The sequence below is a fragment of the Puma concolor genome, chromosome A1 (genome assembly GCF_028749965.1).
Source record: "Puma concolor isolate L17-30 chromosome A1, mPumCon1.1.hap2, whole genome shotgun sequence".
Classification (NCBI taxonomy): Eukaryota; Metazoa; Chordata; class Mammalia; order Carnivora; family Felidae; genus Puma; species Puma concolor.
Genome location: NC_141667.1, coordinates 206,434,044 through 206,458,113, shown reverse-complemented (window position 1 = coordinate 206,458,113; position 24,070 = coordinate 206,434,044). Strand labels below are relative to the sequence as shown.

Here is a 24,070-nt window from a genome sequence, read left to right as displayed (position 1 = left end):
TCAAATATCTTTTAAGACCACAAGAGTATGAAACTAGAAATGAATCACAAGAAAATTCTGGAAAGAACACAAATACATGGAGACTAAACAACATGCTACAAAACATTGAACGGGTCAACCAAGAACTCAAAAGGAAATAAAAAATACATGGAGACAAATTAAAATAAAAACACAATGGTCCAAAATCTTTGGGATACAGCAAAAACAGTTCTAAGAGGAAAGGCAATAGTGATATAGGTCTACATCAAGAAGCAAGAAAAATTTTAAATAAACAAACTAACTTTACACCTAAAGGAACTAGAAAAAGAAAAACAAAGCCAAAGCTAGTAAAATAAAGGAATTAATAAAGATTAAAGCAGAAATTAATGAAATAGAGACTTAAAATACAATAGAAAAAATCAATCTAATCAGGAGCTGGTTCTTTGAAAATATGAACAAGACTAATGAACTGTTAGACTCATAAAAAAAGGAGAGAGAGACTCAAGTAAATAAAATCAGAAATGAAGGAGAAATAACACCTGACACCACAGAAATAAAAAAGGATTATAAGAGAATATTATGAAAAATTATATGCTAACAAATTGGACAACCTAGATAAATAATAATAAATTCCTAGAAACAGGCTGATTACTAACAATGAAATGTAATCAGTAATCAAAATTGTCCCAAAAAAACAATTTTTTGGGACAAAAATTATTTGTCCCAAACCGCTTCAAAGGTGAATTCTACCAAACAATTAAAGAGGAGTTAATACTTATTTGTCTCAAACTATTCAAAAAAGGAAAAGAAAGCTTCCAAATTCATTCTACAAGGCCATAATTGCCATGATACCAAAACTAGATAAAGACACTACAAAAAAACTATAGGCCAATATCTATGGTAAACATAGACACAAAAATCCTCAACAAAATATTAGCAAACTGAATCCAAGAATACATTAAAAAAGTTATTCACCGTGATAAAGTAGGATTTATTCTAGGAATGCTAGGGTGGTTCAATATATGCAAATCAATTAATGCGTTACATCACATCAATAAGAGAAACAATAAAAATCATATGATCATCTCAATGATAAATGCATAAAAAGCATTGACAGTGTACAGCATTCATTTATAATTAAAAACTATCAACAAAGTATGCTTAGAAGAAACATACCTCAACATAATAAAGGCTATATATGGAAAAACCCACAGCTAACATCATCTTCAAAGGCAAACAACTGAAAGTTTTTCCTTTAAGATCAGGAACAAAGTAAGGATGCCACACTCTTGCCACTTTTCTTCAACATAGTACCGAAAGTCCTAGCCATAGCAATTAGATAAGAAAAAGAAATAAAATCCATCTTGATTGATAAGAAGTAAAATTGTCACGATTTGCAGATGGCATATACTATACACAGAAAACTCTAAAAACTCCACCAAAAAAATACTAGAACTGATAAATGAATTCAGTAAAGTTGCAGGATACAAAATTAATATACAAAAATATCCTGTGTTTCTATACACTAATAACAAAATAGTGAGAGGGAAATTAAGAAAACAATCTCATTTACAATTGCACCACAATGAATAAAATACCTAGAGATAAACTTAACTAAGGGGGTGAAAAATCTGTACTCTGAAAACTGTAAAATACTGATGAGAGAAATTGAAGATGACACAAATGGAAAGATATTTCATGCTCATGGATTGGAACAGTTAATATCGTTAAAATGTTCATACTACTTAAAGCAATTTACAGATTTAATGCAACCTCTATTAAAATACCAACAATATTTTTCACAGAAATAGTACAAAAAGTCCTAAAATTTGTATGGAACCACAAAAGACCCCAAATAGCCAAAGCAATCTTGAGAAAGAAGAACAGAGCAATCCCAGATTGCTAATATGCTAAGGGACTAATATGTAAAATGTATAAAGAATTTCTGTGACTCAACACACATTAAAAACAAAACAAAACCAAAAAAAAACCCCTGATAATCTTATTTAAAAATGAGAAGACCCGAGGCGCCTGGATGGCTCAGTCAGTTGGGCATTCGAGTTCGGCTCAGGTCATGATCTCGCAGTCCGTGAGTTCAAGCTCCGCATTGGGCTCTGTGCTGACAGCTCAGAGCCTGGAGCCTGTTTCAGATTCTGTGTCTCCCTCTCTCTCTGACCCTCCCCCGTTCATGCTCTGTCTCTCTCTGTCTCAAAAATAAATTAATGTTAAAAAAAAAGAGAGAAGACCTGAATAGATATTTTTCCAAAGAATATAAATGGCCAATAAGTACATGAAAAACATGCTCAACATCACTAATCATCAGGGAAATGCAAATTAAAACCACAATGAAATATCATCTCAAACAAGTAAGAGTGACTAGTATTAAAAAAAAAAAAAACAAAACAAAACAAGAAATAACACATGTTGGTGAAGATGTGGAGAAAAGGGAACCCTTGTGCATTTTTAGTAGGAATGTACCCTGGTGCAGCCACTGTGGAAAATAGTATAGAGGTTCCTCAAAAAATTAAAGATAGATTTACCACATGATCCAATATTCAACTACTGGGTATTTACCCAAAGAAAAAGAAAATACTAACTTGATATATGCATTCATATGTTTATTAAAGAATTATTTATAGTAGCCAAGATATGGAAGCAATCCAAGTGTCCATTAGTAGATGACTGGATAAAGAATTAGTAGATGACTGGATATCTGCACGTGCACACATATGCATTCAGTGGAAGATTACTCAGCCATAAAAAAGAATGACATCTTGCCATTTGCAAAAACATGGATGGACCTAGAGGGCATAGTGCTAAGTGAAATAAGTCAGACAGAGAAAGACAGATACCTCATGATTTCACTCATATATGAAGTTAAGAAAGAAAACAAATGAACAAAGAAAAAGACAAACAAAAAAAAAACCAGACACTGAAGTACAGAGAGCAAAATGGTGGTTGCCAGAGGGGAGGTGAGTGGGGGGATAGGTGAACAAGAAAAAAGGGAAGAAGAGTACATTTATTTTGATAATACTGAAAAATAGATAGAATTGTCCAATTATTATATTTGTACCTGAAACTAATGTAACATTCTATGCTAATTATACTTGAATTAAAAAAAAAAAAAAGCTTACACTTTGTGGGGCACACTCCTATGAGTAATTAAAATTTTAAAGCACTGTTAGGTTGATTAAAAAGAAAACACTCCAGTGTCTGGGGCAGTTGCATGGAAGGGAGGCCGGGATGGCAGATGAGATTATAAAGGCTCAGGCCACTAGACCTGCTAGCAACACAGTCCTCAGGAAGATCATTTGCAAGGAAATCCCAGCCAAAATAATTTCTGAGGATGACCAGTGTCTTGCTTTCCATGACATTTCCCTTCAAGCACCAACACATTTTTCTGGTGATACCCAAGAAAGATATATTTCAGATTTCTGTAACAGGAGATGATGAAAATTTTCTTGGACATGTAATGATTGTTGGCAAGAAATGTGCTGTTGATCTGAGCCTGAAGAAGGGTTATCAAATGGTGGTGAATGAAGGTCCAGATGGGGGACAGTCTGTCTATCGCGTTAATCTCCATGTTCTTGGAAGTCAGCAGATGAATTGGCCTCCTGGTAAAGCATGTGTTAGGGATTATTTTGCCTTCTCTAGGTAATGATCAATATTTTCAAGTTCTGATATGTTAAGCAGTATACTTATTTTTGCCTGTTTATGAAGAGATTGAGGACATACTTTTAAAAACCCATAATTAATAAAAGACAATGTTGCATGGTTAAAACAAAACAAAACAGAAGACTATCCAGTTGCCCAATACAGGAGAAGTTTAAGGGATGTATTGCTAGAGAGTACAGAAAACAGGAAAGAAAGCTCCTGGCAGCAATAAACCAAAGACGATAGAGTGGATGCTAAGACAGCTGCAAAACTCCTAGCAGTCCTATACAAAACCAAAACAGCATCTACGTCATCTACATCCATGATGCCATGAAGCCCAATCTCTATTGCAGTTCTGAGTATATGGAGGTTGTAGAGAAAATCTGGTGCCTGAGTGGATTGCCAGTGGTGGTCCTTTGCCTCTCACCTTTCACATCTTAACTAGGTCTATCAAGCAAGAGAAAAATACTGCTGAAGCACACTCCCCCAATTCAACCCAAGGAGTATTGAGGCTTTGCAACAACAATGATGACAAAAAAAAAAAAAAAAAAAAAAAAAAAAAAAAAAAAAAGATTTATATGTATTCTCTAGTGGAGGGCTAGCAATAGGAACTCAATAAAACTTTTATTCTTCAGAAAATACAGTAGGGACTCAGGAAACATTTTCTGACAGGAAAAGAGAGGATGGAGGAGGAGAATGGATGGGAGGAGGATGGGAGGAAAGAAACAAGGGAAGGAGGAAAGAAGAAAGAAAGAGAACTTTAAAAAGATCACTTAAATAGGAAATGCTTTTTGTGCTTTGAAAGTTTAAAGGGTGTTATCAGATGATACAGTAAGACATCTAAGTTTCTTCTCATAGGGCAAAGTTCTGGTAAATTTCTCCATGCTGTCTCCTATATGTTCACTCAGATGAGGATTAGAATTAAAAGTTATTCCATTCTCTCCTCTGCTTCCAAGACTCCAATTTTACACATTAGGTCTTTTTATATCATTCCATATATCCCTGAGTCTCTATTCAATTTTTTCATTTTTCTGTTATCCAGATTGGATAATTCTTATTAATTTATCTATGTTCTATTAAGTTCATTCAGTAATTTTTTTTTTAATTTCAGATATTATTTTTCAATTCTAGAATACACAAATGATTCTTCATTATGTCAGCGGAGATTTCCCTTATTTTCATTCATTGCAAGTGTATTATTCTTTATGTTCTTAAGCATAGTTAAATGGTTACTTTATTTTTTTTTTAATTTTTTTTCAACATTTTTATTTATTTTGGGGACAGAGAGAGACAGAGCATGAACGGGGGAGGGGCAGAGAGAGAGGGAGACACAGAATCGGAAACAGGCTCCAGGCTCCGAGCCATCAGCCCAGAGCCTGACGCGGGGCTCGAACTCACGGACCGCGAGATCGTGACCTGGCTGAAGCCGGACGCTTAACCGACTGCGCCAACCAGGCGCCCCAAATGGTTACTTTAAAGTCTTTTCTAATTCTGGGGCACCTGGGTGGCTCAGCTGGTTAAGTGTCCCACTCTTGATTGTGGCTCAGGTGATGAGCTCACAGTTTGTGAGTTGGAGCCCCGCCTGGGGCTGTTAGTGTGGAGCCTGCTTGAGATTCTCTCCTCCTCTCCTCTCTCTCTGCTCCTCCCTCTGCTCATGTGCATATGTGTGCTCTCTCTCAAATGAGTTAAAAAAAATGTTTTTTGGTAATTCAAAATCTTGCTAACTTCAGAGTTGGTCTTTTTTCTTGAGAATGGGTCATATTTTCCTGATTCTTTGAATTTCAAGTCATTTGGGATTGTATCCTCGACATTGTGAATCTTATGTTTTAGAGGCTGAATTCTTTTATATTCCCCTGAGGAGTGTAGATTTTCTATTTTAGCAAGCATTTATTTGGTTGCACTCAAACTGAAAACACTGCCTCCTGCACAACACCTTAAAGGTTACTTCAGTTTTTTTAATCTTTAGCTGAAGTTGCCTAATGCATGCATGGTCTGACAGCCAGAGGTTTAGGCAGAGTTTATAATAAAACTTGCCTCTCTCTCGAAATCTCTGGGATTTCCCTTACACTTGCCAATAGCTGTGGTTTTCCCCAACATTGTCCTGTAGTTCTTGAGGTCAGAAAAATTGAGAATTTTCTTTAGAGTTTTAGTGACATGTTGATGCCAACTTTGGCCTGCCCAGAAAATAAATACTATTGAAAAATGGGTAATTTTTCATGCACTTCCCTTTTTATTTATTTTTGGGACAGAGAGAAACAGAGCATGAACGGGGGAGGGGCAGAGAGAGAGGGAGACACAGCATCGGAAACAGGCTCCAGGCTCCGAGCCATCAGCCCAGAGCCTGACGCGGGGCTCGAACTCACGGACCGCGAGATCGTGACCTGGCTGAAGTCGGACGCTTAACCGACTGCGCCACCCAGGCGCCCCGAACTTCCCTTTTTTACAGTGTCAACTCCTCTTCAGAATCTGCCTGCTTTTGTTCACTCTCTGATTGAAAAAGTCTGATTACAACTGATCCTAATTACTATTATTTATTTTTTATTTATTTTTTTGTTAGTAATCTCTACACCCAACATGGGTCTCAAACTCATGACCCTGAGATCAAGAGTCACATACTCTTCTGACTGAACCAGCCAGGTGCCCCTGACCAGCCCTAATTATGATTTATAATTAATTACTGAGACTGTGCTCTGCACAGGAACTGTGCTTTAAATATAGGTAGATTATCTTATTTAATCTTACAAGAGTCCCATGAGGGAAGGAAGTGTCAATGTTTACATTTTACAGGTAAGGCAATAAAAGGTGAGAAAGATGCAGGTCTTTCTTCAGTAACAGATCTAAACCCAAATGTTTAGGAGACCAAAGTCCATAGTCTTACTGTTGTAAGAAAGAAAATTAGCTCCTACTACCAAAAGGTGCCCTGAGGCACCAAAGACTGCCTTAGGCAGGTTTCTTAATCAGAAGCCAACTTTAAACTAGATGATTACAGGTCCTGAGAAATTCTTTTTTTTTTTTTTTATACTCATTGAAAGCAGTGTTTCTCCATGTTGGCTTATCATAAGGATCACCCCAGGGGACTCTCTAGAGATCACAGATTTTGTGAATCAGTCTCCAGGGGCAGGGGCTGGAAATCCAAATATTTAGCAGGCATTCCAGATAAGTCAATGGTCTTCCTAGTTGGAAAACACTTAACTTAGAGAAATAAGCACCTGGTATTGAACACTTCATTCACAACTCTTGTGTTACTGAGTATAAATAATGATAGTAATAAGAAATGCTAATCATCACCTAGGGCTTACTCAGGTCTGACAGGCTCTTTTCTAAGTAGTTTACATGTATTATTTCCTTTAATCCTCCCAACAAATCTATAAGTCATTGCTGTCTTTATGGGGAAACTGAGGCACCAGCTTGCCCACAGTCATACCAGTGAGTCAGGGACCAGAGTTTAGCTAGGCTGTTTGATTCTACACCACTCTTTTATCATTGCATTTATTCTGTTTCCACTTGTTCTATATGTCCTGTCTACCAACCACCACTTCTGAAAAGAGGTTTGGGTAAACATGTGACACAATACATGTTTCCCAAGTACCCAAGAATCAAATTCTTAACTCAGCCTGCAAAGAGTCCTTCTTCCTGTCAGAACCCACTGAAGCTTTGTGTTGTACTCTGGGAAGCTTCAGTAGTTTCTGCTTCTTTGATTACTTTCAGGAGGAAGATTGGAAAAGAGTAGAAAAGAAGCTGGAGAGCTCAGCCAACTGATTTACAACATGCACCAAATTATTTCCACACATTTACTATAGAAGTCTCTGTGCTAGGTGCCAGTGTACAAACCAGATAAGGAGTTTGCAGTCTAAGGAAGGAGGAAAATAATAAATAAGAATGCCAACTATTGCAAACTGGACTATTGATCATATCACAATCCTTGGGGTCTTTTATAGATTATGGTTGCCACCAAAGAAGTTTGAAGTGGATAGGGTGGGCTGTTTCCTTACAGCAGGTTATGCTAAAAGCAAGTCTCAGGCCAGAAGATAGATATTTATCAACTAAAGTTTTATTAGCAAAGCAAGTATCAAAAAAACAATTCATATGACTTCTTAGACTGGAGAAAGCCTCTACTCTCTTTCCTTTCAGTTGCTTTAACCATTAACTTTGCATGAAAGTTTCATTCTAGTTTAATGGCAAGTTTCCAGAGGCAGGATACTGTCACTCCAACAGCCTGACAGAATCTGAGTTCATGGCTACAAACCAGACCTCTTTACATGTAAACCCTAGGGGTATAGTCATAAGCCTCGATGGATTCTTATATTCTATTCATGCTTTTTATTAAACATTTAATGTATATTAAATACCTTAATATCACAACTAACACCTCATTTCTGATATTCCCCACATTAAGCAATAGACTCTATTTTACATAAATAGAAGCCTGTTTCTGACATCAAATATGCCAATTAAAACATTCTGTTGTTGATGGAGATGTGGATAATATAAGGGCCAGTGATAGTGATATGCCCCGATTCGAGAGACACCCCCGAAAACAAACCACCAGAGTCCAGAGTCAAAGCCAAGCGGCAAGGGTCGTTTATTGCAGGTTCGAACCCGGTCCTCCGCGCACTCGTTGCCGGTGACGCTAAGAGGCCCCGAGCAAGGATCTTACAGCTTCTTTTCTAGACAGGCACAAACAAGTTAGGGATTTTTTTGAGGTTACAGAGCTGTTATTGGTTGACATTTAAATTTGAACGCTCAGCAGAACTTGTTTGGTTCCCGCCTTTATTTCAAACCACGCAGCAGAACTTGATTGGTTCCCGCCTTTAGGTCAGACTACAACCGGGCACGCCCTGGCTGGTTTCAGGAACGGCAGGGGGGGGGGGGGGGGGAGGGGAAAGATCTTTTCTTTTCTTTGCAATTGTGAGTACACCTGGTAATTTTTCTCTTAGCCTCTCAATAGCTACCTCTGGAGTTAGTCCTTTCTGATAGAATGTTATCTCATCCCTCAGTTGTACTTAATTAGCACACTAGCTGACTACTTCTTGACCTTGCTTTCTACATCAATTCCTAGGTATTGGTTTAATCTAAGTTTTGCATTTTATAATATCATATTGTAATGTTAAAGAACTTTAAGATAATTGCAAACATTGTAACAACAAATAAGAAAACAGAAACCATGGTAAATGCAGTAAAAGAAGCCCATTACTGGGTGTTTTGGCAGAATATTAGAGAGCAAACCAGTTTCCTCTCACCAGAGTCCTTTCCCTCCTTCCCTCCCCCTCCTCCCCATCTCTAAGGGACTAGGGAAGGGGGATTTGAGAGTCAGAGAACATCTCTCCTACTTTTCCTTCTTCTAGTCTTACTGCCTCAGTTGTTCAAAAGTACAAGTAGTAGTTGCAGAGCAGAGAATGTTCAGGCAGGTGGGGAAAATAGAAAATCATGAAAGAGAGGACAGAAAACCTTATTAATGCCAGGGTTTGAGAAATAAGCCCACTGCCCCAGTCAAAAGAGGGATGCAGAGACTTGGAACACAGTGAAGCAAGGCTTTAATCAACGTTCTTGCAAGAGCAGGTGTCTGATAGGCACACTCGGGGCAGTTACAGAAGGCAATTTATCTCCTAGTGTGCAAGTCCCTCCCCTGGTTCCTCATTGGCTGAGTGCTGCAGAAGTTACAGCCTTACCCAGAAGTTGCCTATGCCCAAGTAAGGCCAAGAAGTGGTCTGATTGGAACAAATGTACATTCTTTGAGGTGACGCAAAGACTTCAGTTCTTTGGCACATGCTCATTGCATAGCCCGTGAAAAATAAGCCCACAAAATGGAGAGGGGAAGAAGAACCGGGAAGTGAAGGGTCTAAGGGTTAGGGACTCCATTGTGATGTGTGTGTGGGGGGAGGGGGTGTTTCTTACATAGTTCTAACAGGTTGTAAACCTGTTAAGTAGACAACACAGCTTTTATTTGGTCTTTCTGGAAATGAATCATCTCACTTCTCACACAGCGATCAGCAGGGAAGCTTCCTGAAATCACCCCAACCTATACCTTCCCCAGCCACCAGCAGAGCTCCTCCAGTGGTCTCAGTGGTCCTCAGACACATGGATTCCTCAGAGTGCATGGAGTGTCACATTCTAAGAGCCCTGTTTCCTCCCACTAACCAGCTCTCACCCGCCTTGTCACCACTGCTTCCTCCACCAGTTGTCCATCCCAGCCCCTCCTCTCTATTCAGCGTGACCTAAGGCTTCTCTAGAGGAGCAATATCTGGCTCTTCTTACCTTCCAACACAGATTTCCTCTGCTTCCTATTGCCTAAATGATGACAACTAATGGATTCTGTTCATTTTTATACTTCCACTGGTGTGTCTTCATTGTTGTTGTTGCAATAAAAAAGTTATGTTTTGCATGTTGATTATGCAAAGAAATCAAGCAATATGTAAAGGAATAAAGAATAAAGCAATAATCATCTTAAATCTTACAACCCAAAGAGAACTACTGTTAGCAAACTAACTTTTAATTATCTTGCTACATATAAATACACAGAAGTGCATAATTTTACATAAGCAAGACCTTATTACACATGTTAGTTTTAGCCTAGCTGTGTTTCTTTTTGTTAACATATTTTGGCTTGCTTCCACACTTATACATTCTAATATAATCATACACAAACATGTACACATATATGGGAGAGTTGTCATGTTTGTTTTCTAATAAAAACGTGGTGTACATTCTTCCCTTCATCTTGCTTTTTATCACTTAACAATGCATTATGGAAATTCCTCCAAGCCAAAGGTTTAAATTTCATTCTCTTTAATGATAACATAATATTCCAGGGTATCAATTACCAGAATTTAATCCTCCCTGTAATGATGGACATTTACATCGTTTATAGGTTTGTTTGTTTGTTTGTTTGTTTTGGAGGAGGGCACTACAAACAATGTATGAATACTTATCCTATTACATATGTCCTTTATATATTGGTGCTTTTATTGTTTTGACTACAAAGGAAAAATCTGTAGGCAATTAGGGATTGCTTTAAAATTTTTCAGTATTACAAATAAAATTGCAATGAACATTCCAGATTATATCTTTGATTGTTTCATTAGGTTAAATTCCTAAAGTTAGATTGGTAAATTATGAATTAGAACATTTTTAAGATTCTTAATGCACATTGCCAACTTGTTCTCCAGAAAGATTATGGTTGCAACCTTTTCAATCTTTCTAGAGGAATGTGAGAGACCTTTTTTGAGAACACCCTCACTGCTACAGATGTTCTGGTACTTATTTCTTTATTAACTCTACTTCATAAGATCATCTTTAACCATATCCATCACTCTGTGTGTCCACCTCTCTTGCTGGATCCTGAAAATCTTGACGCTGATCTTTAATATCTTTAATAACTTACGGAGCAAAAAGAATTTTCTTTTACTTTGGGGCAATTTTCACTACTGCTGATTACAAGTTACATACCCCAATACATCCACTAACTTTATCTTCCAAGGTAGACAGGGTTTATCCCTTGGGGTTTATATAATGGATATAAAGTATATTGATGGGGGTGACTTCTTGACAAAAGACAGACAATATTAAACTGGAAGAGGCTTAAAGTCCTCATTTTTTCAAGACACTTGCTTCTCAAAACTGCTGTATCTGGAAACCAAGTGTCCACAAGAATTTATCGATGATTCTCAAACCTAATATCCATCAGGATCACCTGAAAGGTTTGTTAAAAGACCTGTGGCTGAGGTGTTCCTGGGTGGCTCAGTTGGTTAAGCATCTGACTCTTGATGTCGGCTCAAGTCATGATCTCACAATTCCTGAGTTCCAACCATCCAGCACCCCCCATCAGTCTCTGGGCTGACAGCACAGAGCCTGCTTGGGATTCTGTCTTCCTCTCCCTCTGCCCCTCCCCAGCTTGCTCGCACACTCTCTCTCTCCCTCTCTCAAAATAAATAAAAATAAGCTTAAAAAAAAAAAAAAAAGAACTATGGCTGAGCTCTAACCCTAAAGTTTCTGATTCAGTGTGTCAGAGGCAAGGTTGGATAATTTGCATTTCTAACAAGGTTTTAGGTGGTACTAATGATGTTGGTCCTTTAGCAACACTTAAGAGCCACTGTTCTCTGTCCTATCCTCCCCCACCTGCTCTGGTAATGGAGCCTCACTTCGAAGCTCTATTCTCTATAAAGTATCCCTCTTTTTATTCTGTCTTTCGTGACAGTAAGGAACAGCTGGCCAGCACCTTCCTCATTATAACCTTTCATACCCTTGAAGAAAAAGATTTGGTTTTCCTCCTCCTCTTTTTCACCTGAGTCCTGATTCCCTCAGCCTTTCCTTATAATCAAATTTTCCTACCAATTCATCATTTTTATTATTCTTCCCTAAAGCCCATTTTGAATTTCCACCCCACCCACTCCTGTCCCCACTTCAGTTAATAAGGAGATAGGAGGGGAAGGGAAGGCGCTAAACAAAAACCTTGAATGCATAGCTTTTTGCTATTCCTGCCAGAGGTTGTGGCCACAATATTTAAGAAGTGTCATAGAAATTGGTGATTTTTTTCCCCCTCAGTTCTTTATTTCAAAGATTATAGCATTCCATAAATGGGTACAAACTATTGGTCACTTTCTTCATACTTATTCACACATAATCAACTGCATCTTTTGGTAATAAACACCCATTTACTTAGTCTACAAGTATTTTTTGAACATTTAGAACAGGCCAGACATTGTGAATACCATATCTAGTGGATGTGGCATTAACTTTCGGTCAGGACAACTTGTCTGGGCAGGTCCTAACAGACTGAGAATATGAGAAATGTTTTCAACAACCCCACCTACAGTATGGCTGAAAGATAAGTTTTATCAACCCAAAATTATTTTAGCCTCTTCCAAATCCACTGTTCATATGGAAAGGGACCTAGATTATGGTCAACTTTACATTATTTACAGGAGATAATATTTTTTATAGTTCAAGTTAGTATACAATTAACAATCATTTCTGTTTGTCTTTAGGGCATGTTCTGAAATATGCATATTTCATTCAATGCTGCCATGAATAGCACTGATTACACAAAAAACTACATCTGAAACTATCTTAGCCCTCAAATGGTAGGAGAGAGGGAGGTCCTTGTGATCTCTTTTCTAAGAGCTCTAATTCCATTCATGAGGGCTCCATGAGTAATTCCATTATCATGACTTACGCAACTTGCAAAGACCCCACATCCTAACACGATACACTATGCATTAGAATTTCAACATATGCATTTGGCTATGGGAAGGAAGGAAGGGGCAGATGACAAAAATGGTATGCCTATAGGAGAAACTTTTTTTTTTTATGGTTACCAGATGATTCTCCCCATGCCCTGAACACTATTCTGTACTTTGAGGCTGCAAAACTTTGCGTGGTGAATTGTAATATACGCTCTTGGTGCTATGCATTCTTGGCACTGCACTTGTGGTTTGGGGACACCAGATGGCTCAGTGGGCCAGGTAGCACTCTTCTCAGGTTACCCTGTGTGGTTGTGCTCTGCAAATGAATTGTTTAATCTTCTTCCTACCAGTTATTCTGGCTTTTGATGAATGAGTTTTGATTCCTAATGTCCAACAAAATGTATGTAAATAATAGTGCTGAACCTATCTCAACGTAGCAACAATAATAAAACTATCCAGGGAAATGGGAAAAAGCAAGTTTTATGATACCTCAAGTCTCTTTCAAGGAAATGACCATGGAAAAGAGAAGAAAAATCTGCAGGCAATTAGGGATTTGGTGGAAGTGCTTTGACCTAACAATAATCAGACTTTACTATAGCTGATGCCAGTCTGTGGCTTCCAAGAATTTGAAGAAAATGAGGATTGATTTCCAATGTGCAATACCAGGGCCACATTTCCTTAAGGGGCTGTGCTAATCCTATACTTTCTGATATCAGTTCTATTCCACCCAGGAACACATGGCCACAACCCCTAGAGAAGAGAGTCAGGAAGTGAACTCAGAGGCAAGCGTTTTAACTTTCTACCCTCTAAACTAATTTTGATACTTTATGTGAATATTTTAAATAAAGTGTTAATCGATCAAATCCAACAGTACATGAAAATAATAATCCACCTTCACCAAGCATATTTTTTTACAGGAAATTTGTTAGCATACATTTAAAAAGTCAAAGTAAGTAGGAAATGTTGTAAGATAATAGTACATTCTGTAAAGACAGTTCATAAAAATTTACTCCCATTCTTAATTCTAAGGTCTGTAAAAATTTAGAAGACTATTTTCCTTCCTATAATGATGGGTACCTGTCTCAAACCAAAAAAAAAAAAAAAAAAAAAAAGATATTGGTAAAATACGGTAAGCATTTGTATTAAAATCTGCATGAAGCAAGAAGGCCTACTACAGAATTATTACACAGAATCCATTTCTTCCTTCAAAAATATAGATTAAACCCTGGGTGCCTGGGTGGCTTAGTCCGTTAAGCCAACTCTTGGTTTTGGCTCAGAGCATGATCTCATGGTTTCATGAGTTCCAGCCTTGTGAGTCTCCATACTGACAGCATGGAACCTGCTTGGGATTCTCTGTCTCCTTCTCTCTCTGTCCCTCCCCTACTCGCACTGTCTCTGTCTCTGTCTTTTTCTAAATAAATACAAATATAAAAATATAAATATAAATATAGCTCATACATTTTTCCAGGCACTGGGGGTATAAAAATGAACAAAAGAGTCCATTGTCTTGAAAGTTCTCACCCAATAGGAAGATATAAAGACATAGCTACTGGAAAAGAGAAAGAAAATTGTTACTGTGAAAGAATCTCAATCTCAAATGGATTCAGAGAATGTAAAATAAAAAAAACTCATGCATTTGTTGTCCTCAGGAAAACAAAACTTAAGGACTGAAAGATTTCCTTTACATACCTGATTTACAGAAAAGTGATAAGATTGAAATTTTCTTAAATGATCGAGAGTTGGTCAGGTGTTGCCTTATATCAACCTTGGGAACTTTTACTTATGGTTTCCAGAGGCATGAACAAGAAACCACCCGGGTCCTGCTAGTTTCACCAAATAAGCTGAATTGAGCTTTGTGTGACTGGATTGGTTTTTTCTGCTCAGGGAATTTTTAAAGCTGGTCTCCACTTGTTTTTGATTTTAACTGGTTCTAACTCAACTCTCTCCTTTTTACACTCTGTGCCCATAAATACAGCCCACCCCAAGCCCTCCACAGAGTCGCCCGTAGCTTGCTGCAGTTTGCATGCCCCAAACTGCAAATTCCTCTCCTATTCCCAAATAAACTCATCTTTTTGAGAATTTTGAGTTTGTCTCAGTTTACCTCTTTATTTAGGTTGATATTACTGACAGACCATGTACGTTTATGTAGATAGTAATTTCTATAGAAAATATCAGATAGTAAACTGAAAATAAACCAGAATTAATAAGTGAGATGAAAAACTTAAATGTCTCCAAATTAATATTGGGAAGAAATGTTATTAAGAAGTAATAAAAAGAGGGGTGCCTGCATGGCTCAGTGCGTTAAGCATCTGACTTTGGCTCAGGTCATGATCTCGTGGCTCCTTCATTTGAGCCTTGTTTCCAACTCCCTGCTGTCAGTGAAGAGCCCACTTAGGTCTTTGTCTCTCTCTCTCTCTCTGCCCCTTCTCAGCTCTCATGGGTTCAGGTGTGCACTCTCTCGCTCTCTCTCAAAAATAAAAAAAATAATAATAAAAATAAAAAATTTTTAAAAATAAAGTAAGAAAAAGATAAAGTAGCTTAGGCATCTTACCAAGGAACATGCAACACCAGATGAATGTGAAGGGTACCAGAATAAGCCGCCCCAAATTATGCCTCTTTGGCATATGGATTTTTCTGAGCTAAAGGCCAATGCGACTGGTAAAGGCAGGGAAAGCTATTTACCTCTCCCTAACTGCCTAAAAATAGAGCATAAAGGTCCCCTTTTATAAAGAAAATTTCCCTTCATACGCATCTCCAGACCTGGAAGAGAGCTAGTCCTGAGATAATTCTTACCAACTCAGGGATTCTTATTTGCATCAGACATCACTTATGGACCACCCATTTCCTCCCTTCTCCATCCTGTAACTTGCCTCCTCAGCACAGAAGTCCCAAATCCCTTGGCCTTCATATAGAGTGAGATATTACAGAATTTCTACTCTGACCACTTCTTTGAGTCTCATTTCTTCATAAAATCCCAATCATCAGTTATTATAAGTAACTAAAATTGTATTTTCTCTTGTCAATCTGTCTTTATTAGTGTGATTCTCAGTCCCCAGCCACTAAACCTACGGGGGTAGAGGAGAGGTGCCCCCCACCCCCACCCCCTGTCTAAAAGTGAAATCATAAAGTTTAGAGAGACCCCCCCCCAAAAATATGACTAAATGCAGAGGCATACTAATTAAACAGAATACAATCTCAATTTCTTCCAAAATGACATATAGTTTGAATTCAAGTTCAATTAAAATTGCAGTGAATTTTTTTTTTACCTTGACAGAAGTGATTCTAAATTTAATCTGAAAAAAATAAAAGGCAAGGCTAGCCAAAAAAATCTTGAAAAACATGAATGTTAAAGGAAGTATTTCTTTAGCAGATATTTAAAGTCTTCAGGGCTACAGTAGTAATTTTTAAAGTGTCTGATTCTGAAAGAAGATACAGGCAAAATAATACAACACAAATTTATAGGAAAAGGAATAGATTAGCCAATAAATGATTTGGGGAAAATTGACAATTAAAAATAATCCATTTCAAAACTACAGGTTAATTTTAAAAGTTGAATATAAAAATAAGTTCCTCAAAAAGTTAAAACAGAATTGCCCTAAAGACCCAGAAACTACACTCTGAGGTATACACTCAAAATAATTAAAAGCAGGTATTCAAGCAAATACTGTACACAAATGTTCATAACAACACTATTCACAATAGTCAAAAGTGAAAATGACCCAAAGGTCTATCAGTGGGTGCATGGATAAACAAAATATGATGTATCATGTAATTATCATATAAAGGATAGAAGTGGTTATACATGCTCCAAGCTGGATGAATCTCAGAAACATTATATGAAGTGAAAGGAGCCAGACAGAAAAAGGTCACATATTGTGTGGTTCCATTTATGCAAAATATCCAGAATAAGTAAATCCATAGAGACCAAAGGTAGATTCGTGGTTGCCAGGGACTGGGGGAGTAGGAAGTAAAGAATGGTTGCTTAATGGTATTGGGGTCTCCTTTGAGGGTGATGAAATGTTTGGAACTAGATATGATGGTTATACAACATTGTGAATACACTAAAGTCACTTTAAAATTGGTAATTTGGTTATGTGAATTGCACCTCAATAAAAATGTAAATGAACAAAATTACAGAAAAAATATGGGTGTACAGCCTCCAAACTCTGAATTTGGAAAAGTTTTCTAAATATAAAATCATGAAAGAAACCCAAAGAAAAGATAAATACACAGGAGAGATGCAAATATTTAACATTAAGTGAGTCAAACTTAATAAAAAAACTGCACTATATAGATACATTACTCAAGGAATGCAAGAATCACTAGGTCCCCAAACCTGCCCTTTCCCATTCATCTCTTCTCTGCTTCTTCAACCTCTGCTGGAAAAATTCAGCACCTTTTGTTAGTCTGTTCTAGAGTACCAGCTGAAAGAATATCAGACAGATATATAAAATTGCTGTTTCACACCTTGCCAGCATCATAAAATAAGCCTTAGTATAGGGTTAATGAAGGACCCTATTTATGCCCACAGAGTGTTGAATTTAGAAAGGAGCAGATCATAACAAGATTTGCCATGAGTCTCAGTCTGGTTAATCTATAAACAGATTTCATTAGATATTTATTTAGATGCTCTGTACAGATTGCTTTAATTTTGAAATTAAGTCCCCAGGTTGGCAGTGGAATTTTAAATACTTGAATTCTAGAAAGGCAGCAGCTTTTAACCTTTGCACTTCTCTTTTAAAAGCTAATTAGGAAATTAAATCCAAAAGGACTGAATCCATAAAATGTTGGCGTTGTAATGCTGATGGAAAAATGTAAGTCACCTGCTATTTTGGTGTCATCCCCTGATTAGTCATTGAAATGAGATATTCAAAGAAATTTTTAAAGATTTTAAAAAATAATTTAGGAGAGCCACAACCTTTGTTAATATTAGAAATTTTATTGCTTGGAAAATTAAATCTGAACAGAGAAGTATTGTAGATTTTCCTATCACTCGTGGCTAAACGTTTTCTTCATGTATTACACACTTGATCAGTCGGTAAACTTTGGGGATGATTTGTAGTGGCATTGTCAGCTGGAGCTCCAGAGCCTGCCCATTATCTCGGTAGGTGCCCTGCCCCCCTGTGGGTACTCACCACAGACGCCTGGAGTCCACTGGGGGTGGGGGAAACACTCAAGCTTCTTCTACCTCCAAAGGCATTTCTAGCCTGTGAGCACTTTCAGCGACACTCAAAATTCCCCTTTCCTTCAGCTGAAGGTTCCATTTACAGCTGTGACCCTCGACCTCTTCAAGTGAGTTGAAAATACCTTCTGACAGATGTAACGTTTTTCTCTTTTGTCTTGAATCTGCCCACAGTCCTATGAAATCCTACCATTATACGTGGATAGAGATCCACGTGAGTGCGCCTCAGCTATGTGCTTCCTTGGACTCATCCATCAGCATCTCCATCTAAACTTCCTTCTCTCAAATACCAATTGAGTGAAGTATATTTCTGGTTAACTTAATCCGCATGCACACTTCCCGCCCCCCCACCCCCCATTCGGAAATGTTTTTAAGGACCCACCTTCTATCTGATGCTTTCCTAGGCACAGATGAGAAAACACAGACTCAGGTCCTCACGTGTTTAGGAGAGGCAGAAATGTAAATTAGTAATTTAAATAATATGTCAGATTCCAGGAGAGAAGCCTCAAAAGGGAAGAGCAGGCCCACAAAGGAGGATGGGCATAGCTCTGCCTAGAAATATGGGAGTCAGGGGTGAAGTAGATCTTGAAAGGCAAATGATGTGTTTGCTTCCAGTTGTGGAGTGGAAGAAAAGAGCGCATTCCTGACTGGTAGCTAGTCTCCAAAGACAGTCACCATCAATTCCTTCCCTCCTCATGCATGTATCATGTATATGCACTATGTTCCTCACATCAAGAGCTGGAACTAATTCCCCCACCTTAGAATATGGGCTAACCCTAGTGACTCCTTCTAACTAGTAAAATGTGGCCCAAGTATACTGTGCAACTTCTAGACTAGGTAAGAGAGGACCATGCCACTTCTACCCAGTCTGTTTGGGACGCTTGCTCTTGAAACCTAAGCACTATGTTGTGAGGAAGCCCAGGCCACAAACAGGGACCCATACGGAGAGGAACCAAGGGCCCCCAGCTGTCAGCTCTGGTCAAGCTCCCAGGCCACGGCCACTATTAATTGCCAAACATGTAAATGAGGAAACCTTTGAGATGACTTCAGCCCCAGCCACCATCCGACCCAAACTCCTGAGAGAACCAAAAAAAAAAAAAAAAAAAAAAAAATTCACCTCATGGAGTCCAATCAATCTCTACTACCATGACAGATAATAATAGTAAATGACTGTTGTTTTCAGTTATAATGTTTTGGAATGCTTTCTTACATAGCAATAGAAGACTAGAACACAGACAATGGAGGAAGCCAATGGAAGGGACAGGGACCCTGAACAAGAGCGTGACTTTGGGCATCATAGGCTCTCCCAGAGATTGAGGAAAGGGAAAAAGAAAGCTTGGCATAAAGCTGCAGGATCAGGGGCAGGATATGGACACTTGTTGATGCCATATCAAGGGGGAAGGATTCTATTATGGGGGCAATGAGGAAGCCATTGAGGTCTTGGTGGCGGAAGAGAGGTTAATAGGATAAGATCTGGGGAAGCCCATCTAGCAGCAGTGTGCAGAAGGGTTGGGAATGTAGAGAATACTGTATTCTTCCCAGCAGGAGAGGATGAGGGCCCTGAAATAAGGTGAGAGCAGAGGAGATGAAGGGGCGAAGATAGATTTAAACATGCTAATGGAGATAATCTATAGGATTTGGAGATTGTCCGGGTTTGAGACTGAGGGGAGGAGAAATTAAAACTCATTAATTTATTACATTCTGATTGAGAGCATACTAAGTACTAAGCATACTTCTGGGCCCTGAGGATAAAACGGTGAATAAGACATTTGGGGGCTCTCATGAATTTATATTCTAGTGCAAAAGAAAAACAAATGGTTTGAAGTGAGTTTAAGACTCAATTTCCAGTTAATGCCTTTCTTATTAATTTGTCTTATCATTTGTCATGAAGTATACAGGAGAAATGGACAATTTTCCAGAAAGTAAAATGAACTCCTTAATTCAATATTCTAATTGTGATCCATGAAGGAGATTATCTGGGTACTCGGGCAAGTTCAAGACATGTTTTTGAACTTTTGATACTGTTAGACTCCACATGGAAATCCAGACCCATGGGGTCCAAGGAGTACTCTGGGATGTCTATTGTGGTCTTTGGTCCCTGATACCAATGGCACATAGCAAAAGGAATCATGAATGATATACTTTAGCCAGGAAGGAAGTGATTTTCACTCATTTTTCTATAATCACACACATATTGATTCAATAAATATCCATCATTCTGACGGCTGGACATGTTACAGTGAAAAAGAGAAAGAAAATCCCTTAGTTCATAGGGCTTATATTGTTTTTAGGAGGACAGATCATTAAACTGGTAAAGAAACAACATAGTATCAATGTATTAGCTTCCTTTTGCTGTCATAACAAAATACCATAAACTTAGCGGCTTACAACACTATACATCTATTACAGTTCTGGAGTTCAGAAGTCTGAAAATTGATCTTATGGGTTAAAATCAAAGTGTCAGCAAGACTGTATTTCTTCTAAGAATCCATTTCCTTGCCTGTCCAGCTTCTCAAGGTTACCTTCATTCCTTGGCCTACAGCCCCCTTCCCACAATGGAATCACTCTGACTTCATCTTCCCTTGTCGTATCTCATTCTCTGGCCTGATCCTCCTGTCTCCCTTTTATAAGGACTCTTATCCCTCCCAGATTATCCAGCATGATTTCTTCATCTCCATATTCTTACCTTAATCATGTCTGCAAAGTCCCTTTCACCATGTAAGGTAACACATATATTGGTAGATTCTGAAGATTAGGATTCAGACACCTTTGGGGACCATCATTCAGCCAACCGCAGTCAAGTACTGATTGCTATGAAGAAAAATAAAGCAAGGCAAGCAGATAGAAAGTGTGACTTGGAAGAAAAGAATTAAAGATGAGGTCAAAAGGGGGATCTGATTATGTAAAGACTAGGGATTTTGTTCTTGGGATGTTAGGAAAACTAAAGGTGTGGCATGATTTGGCATCTGGTTTTGAAGGTTCATTTGATGCTGTGTGTGGAGAACATCCAGGAATTTCATTTCCAAAGAGGAACAGGAAAAAGGGACTAAAGAGCAATGTATGGTCAAGGGAGGTGTTTTTTTGTTTCTGTTTTGTTCCTTTTATTATTATTCGTTTTTTTAATTGGAGATACTAGCAAGTCGACGTGCTGATGGGAATTGTGTAGTAAAGAGGGGAAACAGATGACACACAAAGAAAAGAGGTTAAAGCAGAGGCAAGGTCCTGGACTGGGAAAGAGGACAGGAGGATACAGTGCACAAGTAGAGGGGCTCATTTCTGATAGGAACAGAGAGACCCTTCTTTCTTCATTAACAAGGAGGGGAGAGTGGAACAAAAGGGAAGGGACACACAGGGAGACCAGTACATTGTGCCTGTTTTCCTGGTGGAATAAACAGCAAAGGCATTGTTAAACATGAGTGTGGGAGGGGAAATAGTAGTCATAAGAAAGAAAAGTAAGTGTGACATATTTATCCAAGAGAGTGAGAGAATGCATTGACTATGAAAATGTCCTGGGCAATAGTGAAAGCCCCTCAAGGATGGTAGTCATTAATTTAAAGCCAGCATGGTGTATGCTTCTTCCCAGCCACAATCAGCTGCTCAGAAAAAGTACTGGAGGATGTGACAAGCTTGATTTAATCAGGGTTAGAGGTTTGAATGGATATGAACACAATGGAGAGAGAAGGGACAGAATTTGAGGGTGATGCAAGGGAGCAATTGTAAGTCTGGCTATGGCATCTAAGTTGAAGAAAGGAGGGAACTGAGGGCATGGGGCAGTGAAGGACAGTAGAAGGAGGTAGGGTCAATGGATGGAAGGTCCCAGGTGGGTAAAAAAATTATTGGCATGAGGGTGTTAAAGTAAGTGAGCTGGAAAAATAGGAGATAGTGATCAGAGTAGGGTGCCTCAAATTGAGATTTTTGAGGTGATATAGGTACTGGTAAGTAAGCATACCAGGGGTTTGTATAACTAAGGTGCAATGGAAGATAAAATTATTAGATGCAAGGCCAAGGTGTTGAATGAATTATCCATACAGATATTTAAAAACATAAAGGATAATAACAGAGAGTGGTGGAGAAATTTCCAGTAATCCAAGGCCCAAATTCTTCAACAAATAAAAACAAAAGATTGGAAGAATGGTGATTATTAAAAGGAGGGCTACCAAATAGTACAATTACAGACATTTGAGGTGACCAGGGAAAATAATGGTAATAGATGGTAATAAAAAGCATGACCACTCTGTGGGGTGCCTGGGTGGCTGTCGGTTAAGCATCCAACTTCGGCTCAGGTCATGATCTCACTGTTTGTGAGTTTGAGCCCCATGTCTGGCTCTGTGCTGATGGCTCAGAGCCTGGAGCCTGCTTTAGATTCTGTGTCTCCCTCTCTCTCTCTGCCTCTCTCCCCTGCTCACACCCTGTCTCTGTCTCTCAAAAAATGAATAAAAATGTTAAAAAAAAAAAAAAAAAAAAAAAAAGCGTGACCACTCTAGGTATGGTGGTGGGAAAGAAAACAGCCATCATTTGAAGAGAGCTACAGCAAAAGCACTGGCTTCAAGGGACAGCCAGATTTCCATAAGAGCAAGAAGATTAAAGGAACTTTGAGGATTTAGGGGATTTTGCTGATGACACTCTGAGTTCTAGAGAATACAGCTGTAAAATTTAGGGGCTTGGAGGAGTAGGAGCTTAAGCCAGGAGAGAGCTACACAGAACTGTAATGGGGTTAATGCCCTGGGAGGCTTGGGCTTTCTGTGGGGACTGTGGTCACAAGGGATATAGGGAATCATGGGATTAATCTTAGGGCAAGGGTCAGTAAGCATTTTCTGTAAAGATAGTAAACACTGCAGGCTATGTGGAACATTAAGTTCTCTGCCACGATCACTCAGCTCTGCCATTGCAGAGCAAAAGCAGCCTTTGACAATGCATAAATGAATGGGGGTGGCTGAGTCCCAATAACACTTCACTGCAATAAACTGGCAGTTAGCTGACCCCTGTCTTAGGTGTAGTTGGTTGACGAATTCTGGGGACTATAATTCAGGCAGTTGCAGGGATATAGCAGGTAGAGGTGGTTCAGGAGAAGGGTGATAAGGATGGTGTTCTCACTGGAAATTCATGTTCTTCTAGGGCTCTCCATCCTGCCAGTGGAGTGAGAGCCAGGTACTCTCCTGTGTGACATTTGGATCTCTGTAGGCCCACGCAGATCCTGCTGTGGCGTCCTGGGTTTCAGCTAGAACAATGTGTGGATGGTACAGTCATCCTCCCAGATACAAGTGATGAGAGAGAGCCATTTTTCAGGGAAAGATGGTGAATTTCATTTATAATGTTGCCTTTGATTTGTCTATGAGACATCAAAGTAGAGATGACCAGGAGCTGGTTGGGATACGGAGCTCAGAAAATGTCTAGTTGGGACATGTGGAGGAAGGCATTGTTCTTGGGGAGGAAATACATTGAAGTCTCTCCCAGGCTCCAGTTGGAGGTGATCTCCCTGGGAACATTGAAGGGCAGACAGAGATACCCAGTTATAAAAATCCCCTCTGAGTCCTGAAGTTCTCAGTTGTATATATTGACAGAATCAATCTCATGTTTTCCGAATCACATCCTCATTTTATGCTAGATGAGCACCAAGGTTCTGCAGAGTAGAAGACAAAGTTTCTACCATGCACGGATCAGCGAGATGCGTTACTTGAGTGAGGTTGTATACCGAGAAATGAATGCATGGAAAAAAGTCTTGAATCTTCTGCAGTTTTTCAGTACAGCAGGACTCATTAATGAATTGGCAGGATGAAATTCCCTTCCCCCTTTTGATGACTCGTTTTCTGGCCCATCATCACCTCTAGAAAAGGACAAAGAAATAAGAAGGTACTATGTAAATCTTTTGACATTACTACAAATTAATAGCTTCTGTAGAGAGAAGTAATACAAACTGTTGCATAAGAGGACATTTTCAGGTTGTGTCTTTGCCCAGAGAACCCAAGAAAGTTGGGATGAGGTAGTGGGAAAGTGGTTTGTACTGGGAATCTGAAGACCTGGACTTGAGGTGCTTAGGGCACAAATAGGACACTTGACTTTGGATTCCTCAATT

General features: G+C 38.8%; 1 pseudogene; it reads left to right on the top strand.

The window, feature by feature from the left end:
- The first annotated feature begins 3,222 nt into the window (after positions 1-3,222).
- On the top strand, positions 3,223-23,773 carry LOC112860802 (adenosine 5'-monophosphoramidase HINT1 pseudogene; annotated as a pseudogene).
- Positions 23,774-24,070: the final 297 nt, after the last annotated feature.